Source organism: Xenopus laevis, chromosome 1L (genome assembly GCF_017654675.1).
Source record: "Xenopus laevis strain J_2021 chromosome 1L, Xenopus_laevis_v10.1, whole genome shotgun sequence".
Taxonomy (NCBI): Eukaryota; Metazoa; Chordata; class Amphibia; order Anura; family Pipidae; genus Xenopus; species Xenopus laevis.
Window position 1 is genome coordinate 177,115,527 of NC_054371.1, and position 10,567 is coordinate 177,126,093.

General features: G+C 40.1%; 1 protein-coding gene across 1 annotated transcript in view; it reads right to left on the bottom strand.

Annotated features, from left to right (window-relative positions):
• Window positions 1-2,101, bottom strand: part of sh2b3.L (SH2B adaptor protein 3 L homeolog) — an 88,166-nt gene extending 86,065 nt beyond the window's left edge. The window contains exon 1 of the mRNA XM_018263458.2: window positions 1,964-2,101. The gene's annotated coding sequence lies outside the window, so the exon portion shown is untranslated. The remainder of the gene's footprint in view (window positions 1-1,963) is intronic.
• Between the last annotated feature and the right edge of the window lie 8,466 nt (window positions 2,102-10,567).

Genomic DNA, 10,567 nt, shown 5'->3' on the forward strand with positions numbered 1-10,567 from the left:
TAACATGGAGGTTTGCTAATAAAGAAATAAGACCATTATTTATCATTGACCCAGCAGCTGCAGAGGAAGCTCAGTGCTGTAACAGCAAAGTGGGCCACCAGTAACATTAACATATCCCAGGCCTTGTTTATCAGAAATTTCTCTTAACCTAAACCAGTCTTCTGCCTCATGCTTCTAGACAGTCTCCTCAGTGGCTTCTAAAATCCTTATATTTTACAGTACTCATATAACTTTTAAAAAGTAATTTTATTTTAGATTCTTTCACGTCATACTCAAAAAGGAATGCACTGATTTATTTGTAAAATACAAAAGAGTGTATATATATATATATATATATATATATATATATATATATATATATATATATATATATATACACACACACACACACACAGACACACACACAGAATTTCTTTAAACTGTGTCCATGTTTGGCATGTAAGCAGAGCCGAGTTTCAGAGAGGGCAAATAGGGCAGCAGTGTTTAGTGATAGAGCATAGGATATTGAAGGAATAGAAGGGAATGGTTCTGACAGAAGGGTAAAATGTTGACAGTTGAACTTTATATCAGTTTTACCCATCTAGTGACCCCTCAGATTTTAGTGAAGGATAACTCTCAGCTTCCATTGACAAGCAAAGAGTGTTGGGGGGAGGATGGGAGGGTGCTAGGAGACAGTTTTATATTGGATTCCAGAAACGGTAGTCATGGTTCAAAAGCTAAAGGCAAAACTAACCTTTTAGTTGAATGCCCATTATTTACAATGTATGAACGACTTTGCAACTGTTGCACAATATTTTTAACAATTTACAGTTGCATCATAACACCAGTAATAACAATATTACATGAATATATAGAGAGAGTAGTTTGTTATGCTCGAGTATTATACACCTACACACAATGCTGTCACCAGTAGAGAAAAAGAAAAAAAAACCTTTATCTCCTGGAACCTTCTTCCCTTCCCCTCTAGCACAATATCCAATGGCCTCAGCAGCTGATGGAGTAACATTTTTTTGGCATCTCTGTCCAACATAATTGCAGGCCCAGTAAAAAGTGAAACATTTGGACACCATGCACAATGACAGATAGTTCAGTTGAGCATAAGATAATAATCTACATGTTTCAATGATCCTTAGCAGTATTTGGCAATTGGGTGACAGTAAAGGGTGATGTTAGAGATGCTGCTGCCAATAAACAAACGCTCACAGCAAAAAGAATTGAACAAACGTGTTACACACTGCCACTTTGTTCCCCCATAATTATATTTTTAAGTGTATATGCCAGTGTGTCCCATAGAAATTCTATGCAAAGTACAATAGGTTTATAAATCCAACTGCCTTTCATTAGGTGGGAGTTGTCTGGCTAAAGCAAACCCCATATTGAAACAGCACCTTATACAAATGTGAGCTAAGCAACATATACCTTTTTTAAGTTTTTATTTATTTAACTTTCCAGGGAAAGGGGGATGGTAAACATGTAACAACCTGGTTCATACAAGGTGATTATTATTGATAATTATTGGTACACTGAGCCTGAAGAGCATGATACAATCCGCTTTGTGTAAACTATGGAAGACAAGAGTTTCAGAGCAGCAACATATACTCTTATCCTGGTCTTTGGCAAGGCCCATTTCATGCATGTAATAGCAGCATTGTTTCTGTGGCAAGCACCGCTACACGTGGCTTAGGTACACAAAGTTTGCAGCATCACTAAAGCCTGCTGTCACCTAGTTATTAAGCTGCGGAGTTTTATGCATGAAGCCCTCATGTAATCAGCCTGGCATGTGGTTAGGTAGGGAGAGGAATTGGTGTAAAAACATAAAGCAGCACAGTGGCATCACAAGACAGGGTCCTGGGATAGGTATTTACAAACAGCTGCATTTTGGGATTGGGTGGGGGTCAGGCTGTCAGCTATGGGACTGGTCCTGTGAGTGGAATATTGATCAGACACACTGGTCAGTATTTACCTGCTGGAGAGTCTGTGTTCCTTTCGAAGTTCCATAGTGTTTCAAGCCATAACTCTGCATGAGTTCTTCAAGGCAGGAAACCAACCCTCAAAATAAGGAACGCTTTAAACATTCATTTCCGCCAGGAGACACACACAGAGAAGGCAGTTCGTTTACATGTGATGTGACCACTGAGCTAGACCCCAGCACGGAGATGGAGACTCCAAGTAGGGAGATCCCGATGGGGGGAGGGGGTGCTCAGGAAGGTCTGTGCGGCAGATCCCCGCCAATATACGCGCAGCACACGGTTCCCATGCCGAGATGTGTTATGTAAAGGCACGAGGTGCGATCCACTACTTGTCCTGCAGTGTCCTCTGCATGCAGCACCGAGAAGGCAACGGGAGCTCACTCACTGGGTGACAGCACAAGGGCTGCCTGTCAGATGGGCCACGATGTAGCACCGGATTCCCCTCCAGCACTAAACGCTGTGCATTCCCCGGGCGCAGCGCAGACAGTCAGCCAATAGGCAAAGTGCTTGCGAGAGACTGTCCTGACAGCGCCTCATCCACGTGGTTTCGGGTTTAGTTTTGGCTCTACAGGTGGCGGTCGAGACAGCGGAACAGAATTGTAGTATCAGGCTGCAGAATGTCGCCTCAATTAAGTGTAGCACTCTCGTCTTCCCCCAGGGTGTGCAGCACAAGCGCTCATCACTCGGCTAAATCGAAAGCGTCTCAAGTCCCCCTCTGGCCACGAGGGGAGGAGCCACAGTGCAGCCACCCTTCTCCTGAGACTCCTCCTCCTCCTGAGACTCCTCCTCCTTGTACTGCCACTAGCCCTGCTGCTGGCGCGCCTGGGATTCGTTCGCCTAACTCAGGGCCGCTCCTGCCATGAGGCGAGTTCTCGCCTTGCCTCACGACACGGATCGGTCAGTTACCAGGGGTGGCATAATGCCGCCTCTAGTAACTTTAAGAACCGAATTTCCGGTTTTAAAAACTGAAATTCGGCTCTACTATTGCAGTGAGCGCAATAGGGATGCGCCCCCCCCGAGGCGCTAAGCGCAGAGCGACAGCAGCAGTAGCCCCTGAGCTAAGCTCCTCCCATCACAATTTGCGCTGACTTTCTACCCCAGCAACAGCTTTCCTTAGGAAATAGGCAGCTTCTCGCCCACGTGCTCTGGATCGGAGAGCTGGCATTTAGCAAATAAACGCCCACGTTGCACAGCTGCTGCTGACTACTCACTACTTCCCTTACTCTTCTCACTCTGCTGCTCATTACATATCTGCTGCATCCTCCTCATTCATATTCAGTCCAACCTGCACTACCATAATCCAGCTATGCTTCATTCAGGCATATTTTAAATACATGCTTCTAAAATCATCATATTTAAATTTTAGTCTTTTCCCAACTTTTATCTACTCTGAGAGTTCAATTGCAGGTGTAGCAGAACCCCCTTCTAGCCCCTTGATGCCTGGCAGGGATGGGACGTGCGAGGAAGGTGATCAGTCATTTATATATTAACAGCAGAGCTGTTTCAAAGGGCTACTCCTATCTTAGCTAATGTCATGGATATTAAAGGGACTCTGTCATGATTTTTATGATGTCGTTTTTATTTCTAAATTACATTGTTTACATTGCAAATAATTCACTTTGTAATATAAAATTTCATTCCTGCACCAGCAAGTTTTTAGTTGTAATATTGGTGTGTAAGCAGCCATTATAGGTCATTTTGCCTGGTCATGTGCTTTCAGATAGAGCCAGCACTTTAGGATGGAACTGCTTTCTGGCAGGCTGTTGTTTCTCCTACTCAATGTAACTGAATGCGTCACAGTGGGACCTGGCTTTTTCTATTGAGTGCTGTTCTTAGATCTACCAGACAGCTTTTATCTTGTTTTAGGTAGCTGCTAACTGGTTACCCTCCAATTGTTTTTTGTTAGACTGCTGGGAGGGGGGGGGTGATATCACTCCAACTTGCACTACAGCAGTTAAGAGTGACTGAAGTTTATCAGAGCACAAGTCACATGACTGGGGGCAGTTGGGAAACTGACAATATGTCTAGCCCCACGTCAGATTTCAAAATTAAATGTAAAAAAAATATCTGTTTGCTCTGTTGAGAAACAGATTTCAATGCAGAATTCTGCTGGAGCAGCACTATTAACTGATGCATTTTGAAAAAAACAATTCCCATTATAGTATCCCTTTAAGTTACAAGAGATCACTTGAGGTAAAACACCAAGGTGTATATTTAAAAAGAGTGAAGTTAGAGATCACCACAGTCCTCTAGAGTGAAATTCTGCCAACCTTCATTAATTTCTATGGGATTTTGAAAGGTGTATTTATCAAAGGATGAACTTTCACCCATTGATAATACTCTTTTAAAAATCCCATAGAAATGATACCCCCAAATTTATTTGACACAAGATTAATGGATTCTAAACTTACATAGAGTCAGAACCCAGGGCCATATTTATATATAGGCACCCGAGGGCCTGTGCCTAGGGCGGCTCAGTTTTGGGGGTGGCCCTCAGGGTGCCTACTTTTTTTGTTTTTTTTTCTAAAAACCCTCTGCCATGGATTTCCATAGGAAATCCGGAGACAGAGCTGAGGGGTAGAGGGGTCTAAGAAAAAGTGACGTCACGTGCCGCGCGATGACGTCACTTCCGCTGAACTCGTCGCATGACAGTGCGCGCCATGTAGGGGCATTTTTGGGTCCAATGCCTAGGGCAGCTTGGAACCTAAATACAGCCCTGTTAGAATCCCAAAAAAAGGAATCACTGAGTTTTTTATAGACATGGGAACATATAAGCACACAGAAATGAAAGGGAGTTACTGGTGAGGAAGCATAGAAATATCGCTACACTGCACAAATAAAAAAAAAACAAAAAGCTGCTCTTGGAGTCAAAAAGGTGGTTCTGCCTCAAGGCCATGGTACGAGTAACCAAGGATAGTTTGTGAACAGAATCCATCCAAGTCAAGGGGAAGAATAATCAGCATACACATCTTTTTATTCTCTCTCACAAGCAACATTGTGTGGCAGTAGTCAGATCTCCTCCAGCCAAGGCTCCATTTCCCATAATGCCTTAGCCATGCTGTGACCAACGACAACGGGCATTGTGGGAAATGGAGTCTTGGCTGGAGGAGAGCTGATTTCTTACACACTATTTATGCAGTCTGAGAAGATAATAGCAAATGGCATCTAGAAACAGTTTTCAATTGCAATTCAATGTACAAAGAACTGTAAAAATAGAGTGGTACAATCCTTAGTACCAAAGGGAGACTTAAAGCCTATAAGTAAATGCCGACCCAGGCACGAAACGCGTTAGGTTTATACATGTCCTAATAAAGTCTTTTTAATTAATAAAAACCTGAGCTACTACTGCTTTACTTGGAAATGGATCTCATCCTACCTGGATTTTTGCATATTGAAAATTGATTGGACTGGGGATTGTCCTGGTGAGAGACATCTCATAAACTTTATTATACTTTTTCACTTTGGACCTTTATGTAATTAATTTTGTTTGGTGATAGAGTCATACACCATTACTTGTATATTTAACTATGGTTTTCTATGGTGAGCTCTAATTTAACAAACTGTATGCAGCAATATTTATTTGTAAGGAATAGCACCAACTAGTGGTGACAGCTTAGTGTTAGCATTTGTTTATCCTCCTAGGTGTTTAATAAATTGTTGTATACAGAGCATTCTAATTTTGTGTTGATACATGATAAGAAGGTCCAATTGTCACGCAATGTACCAGACTAATGTCAGTCACAGTCCCAGCTATCTGTTATGTTTGACTTTCTGTGTGAATGTAAACATAACTAATTAAACTTACTATCTTACTAAGAGTCTAGATTCTTGCAGAAAACCAGCATTACTGAGCCTGTGACAAGCTTTCTTACACTGAAGTACAATGACCTTCATATGGCCCCCACAATCAAGAACCGAAGCCTGGTATGAATATGGCTAAAATTGCTGTATTTCATATAGTCAACTTACTATAAATGCCCACAGCTACAGCTGTTGTGTAACAGTAATGATCCATGTCTTTAAAGTTGTCCTCTGGAGCTTGCCATCTCCGCATCTAATTAGGCCATCTTTTGAGTGTTAGTGGCACTGCACATGCTCAGTGTGCTCTTGGCAGTGGTTCAGATGATACACCTATGGGTAGTTGGAAATGATCAAGCAGAAAATGCAATTTGTTTGTCACAGAGGCTGATGCTATAGGGCTGAATATTACATTTTGATGCATTACTATTCAGGCTTGTGTTGTGATTTATATATTCTATGTATTACAGAATATTGTGAGTTGGTCTCTAATCTCAGGCAACTGACAGCAGCACAGAATATTTGTTGTGAATCAGCAGAAAAGGGGAAAAAGATGGGTAGCTATTAGGAGCATCTTTGGAGACAAATATCTTCACTGCTTAAAGGGATACTGTCATGGGAAAAAAAAAATTCAAAATGAATCAGTTAATAGTGCTGCTCCAGCAGAATTCTGCACTGAAATCCATTTCTCAAAAGAGCAAACAGATTTTTTTATATTCAATTTTGAAATCTGACATGGGGCTAGACACATTGTCAATTTCCCAGCTGCCCCAAGTCATGTGACTTGTGCTCTGATAAACTTCAATCACTCTTTACTGCTGTACTGCAAGTTGGAGTGATATCACCCCCCTCCCTTTTCCCCCCCAGCAGCCAAACAAAAGAACAATAGGAAGGTAACCAGATAGTAGCTCCGCAACACAAGATAACAGCTGCCTGGTAGTTATAAGAACAGCACTCAATAGTAAAAACCCATGTCCCACTGAGACACATTAAGTTACATTGAGAAGGAAAAATAGCAGCCTGCCAGAAAGCATTTCTCTCCTAAAGTGCAGGCACAAGTCACATGACTGGGGGCAGCTGGGAAATTGACAAAATGTCTAGCCCCATGTCAGATTTCAAAATTGAATATAAAAAAATGTGTTTGCTCTTTTGAGAAATGGATTGCAGTGCAGAATTCTGCTGGAGTAGCACTATTAACTGATGTGTTTTGAAAAAAACATGTTTTCCCATGACAGGATCCCTTTAAGGACTGTAGTTGCCTTGTCCTGGTACAGAAGCACAAAACATATTATGTGGCATTTCCTGTTACACCGCTATTATTACGCCAATGGTTGGTCTATAAAGTATAATGCTTTAAAAGGCACACTTACTAAACTGTCTAATGGTATAACATAATAACATAACATTCTGGTAGAACATAATTAAAAGATCCTAAAATAAATGGCAACATTGGCAAAATAACCCCTGCTGTATAGTAATAAAATAAACTTAATTATTCTGGGTCAGGCTTACCTTAACAGTTCACAACTCAGCTAAACGAACAAGACCAAATGTCTGGGGGATATGGGTAAGTTAACTGAAACATAGTGGCTTGAGATTGTGAAAGTACACCTGCACGTATCCTTCACAACAAGACACTGACAGATTCAGCTATAGAAAACAAAAAAGTTTTTTTTAGCTTTCACATGGCTAGAATATACTGTAGCCTTCTGCTGTTTGCAAAATATGCATAGGAAGTTCAGGGCCCTTGTGGGTCCCACTGTACCAGACCCGCTATTGGTGCTGCCCTCATCCCCCCAGTCATGACCACAAGCAGGAAAAATGTAGGCGCGGGGGGCCAGATGGCGGTTGGGCTGGGGGGCCTGAGGTGTCTAACGCGTCACCGATGGGTGGTCAGGCATTTTTATGCTAGGCGCTACAAAAGCTTAATAAAAATAACGAATAACTGACAAACCTGAGGTAGCCATTTCAACAAGGACTAGGTTTTATCTTTTTGCAGGTGGTATCCGCACCCTTACTCAGGAGAGGTGAGTGCAAAGGGTTTTTATATTGTTTATAAAAACACTATGCATGTCTTTCTGCATAATCATTTTTGCTTGTGTCCTCTTGTTTTCTGGTTTAGATCTAGTGAAAAGGGCCTGTGAGACTATTATGAATCAGGCCAGAATCATGGACCAAACTGCTATAATTCAGTAAAAACTGTCTAATGTATGCATGGTTGCCTGGGCTGCAGACTGTCTACTGTATAAACAGTTCTTGTAAGACTCCAACACAACACTGAGACGGTGAAGCATGCAGAATTAAGTTAAAAGCAGCTGGAGTTTTGCAAGACTGCATGCTGTAAGGTAAAGTACAATTGCAGGATATGTCAGTCCTTCCAATAAGTGACTACAGGTACATTTCATCCTTTACTTTTAATGTTTATATTTGTTATAGACCTTTAGTGTAAAAGACACGCTCTGTGGGCAAATTACATCCTGCTTAAAACATCATCCATGTCTAACAATATGTCTTGAGAGAAGCTGATAAGCCTGGATGATGGAGCATGTTCTATCTCATCCTGCATTACTGTGACCACAGGAAGTCATCCAGCTGTACTTCTGTCTGCTACACTGTAATATATACTTGTAGGATCTTCTTGCCTAAACAACTCCATATGTCTCCTCCAACTCTGTCACTAGTTAACCTTTACATTGCATGCTATACAAGATATATATGTAAATTATATATATATATATATATATATATACTGTATATATATATATATATATACTGTATATATATATATATATATATATATATATATATATATATATATACTTGGTGATTTTTCAGTTATAATTGTTGGTTAGTGGTGTAATTTCAACTCCATATGTCTCCTCCAACTCTGTCACTAGTTAACCTTTACATTGCATGCTATACAAGATATATATGTAAATTATATATATATATATATATATATATATATATACTGTATATGTATATATATATATATATATATATATATATATATATATATATATATATATATATATATATATATATATATATACTTGGTGATTTTTCAGTTATAATTGTTGGTTAGTGGTGTAATTTCTGTCACATGACTTCTGAAACTTGTGTATTATACTAAATAATGTCACTCATACTGTTACGGTAGGGGATACATTATTTAATATATATATTAGGGATGCACTGAATTTATGATTAGGTTTGAGATTTAAGCCTTTTTTTATCATTATTTGGGTGTATCCAAGCACCTAGCCAAAACAAAAAATAAAAGAATTGGTACACCATGCCTCATGAGGAAACTTCGGTGACTTCAGAAAACGAAGTGCTCCGAGTGCCATCCGGCCGGCGATTTAGATTCCAGCCTGTCGGAAGGCAGTTTAGGGAGATTAGTAGTCGAAGAAGAGGCGATTTGTCGCCGGACGACTAAATCTCCCTGAATCTCCACATGTGTCTCTGCCCTTAGTGAGCACTGTAATGCACTTAATCACAATATCTCAGAAAAGACAATGGGGATGTGAGAGACACAAGGCACCTTTTGTTAGCACTGGTCCTCTCTGAATGAACAATTAGAATTTGTAAAGAATGTGGTAAAGTATATATTATGTGCACTTCAAGCGCCATCTACACATAACATTGGGAAATTACACTTGAGTAAGGCAACTGTAATAAAAGCTAATCTTCAAAATCTATACATTTGACCAAGCTGCCAGACAACTGGGTCTTTGCCTAGTCTGATACACATGGTGAGTTGTATTGGGCTGATCACAGCATCTATCCCTTGAGCAAACAGCTGGATCTTGCTGGAGTCCTGTGCAGAGTGGTTGGCCACAGACTGTTTATATGTCCAGACATAGCCCATAGCTGACCAGATTTTTCAAGCTGATCATTATCTGAATGTGGCCAAATCTGGTCCCATACACAAACTATTAAATTAACAGTTAAATGAAGCCAAATGGAAAAATACGTTATAAAATACAATTTTAGCATGTGCTATTCACTGTACTGTTCAGCAGACCATGTGGGCGCTTTATTAATAGATGTTATTAATAATAATAATAATAATAATAATAATATACCCTATTCGGAAGCAGGGGTTTCTTCCATTTATTCACAACAAAACTGTATGTATAGCATGAGGGTAAAATTCATTGTGAACAGAGAATATTATACATATTGTAATTAAAAAAATAACAGTTGAAGCTGCTATATGTTTCATTATCTGATTTGCATACATAGTAAAAGTATTTTCACGGACCTCAATGCTCACTGCACATGCATTGAAATGGGGCACATCACAGACCAGGGGAATCACTTTTAGTACTTGGGAGGCTAAAAGTTTGTTTTTTATTTTGTGTTTGCTAACAGCTATGTAGGATTCAATTATCTTTTATCTGCTGTCTAAAAGTCCCTACCAATGTCGCTTAGTCCAATGAATATCCTTGAGAGAAATTATGGTTATGATTTAAAAAAAAATATGCAGAATATTCCAGAGTACTAACTAGTAAGTTATGTTCAAATACATTTAAGGAATTTCATATCTTGTGTTACTGAACCGTACAAATTAGATCTTTGAAGGGTGAGATTGTGATTTGTTCTTCGGGAGGATGCCACCTAGCAACAGCTGTTGGGTTAGGCGGCAGCCTCCCAAATTGATCGCTGGAAAACTTCTGATGCTCTGAAAAGAGCGGGAAGAAGTTACAGGAACAGGATCTCTTAACTCTCGCGAGATCTTGTTCCTGTCAGACTTTTTCACAGCGCTCTGATGGAGGACACACTTTCTGTAACGG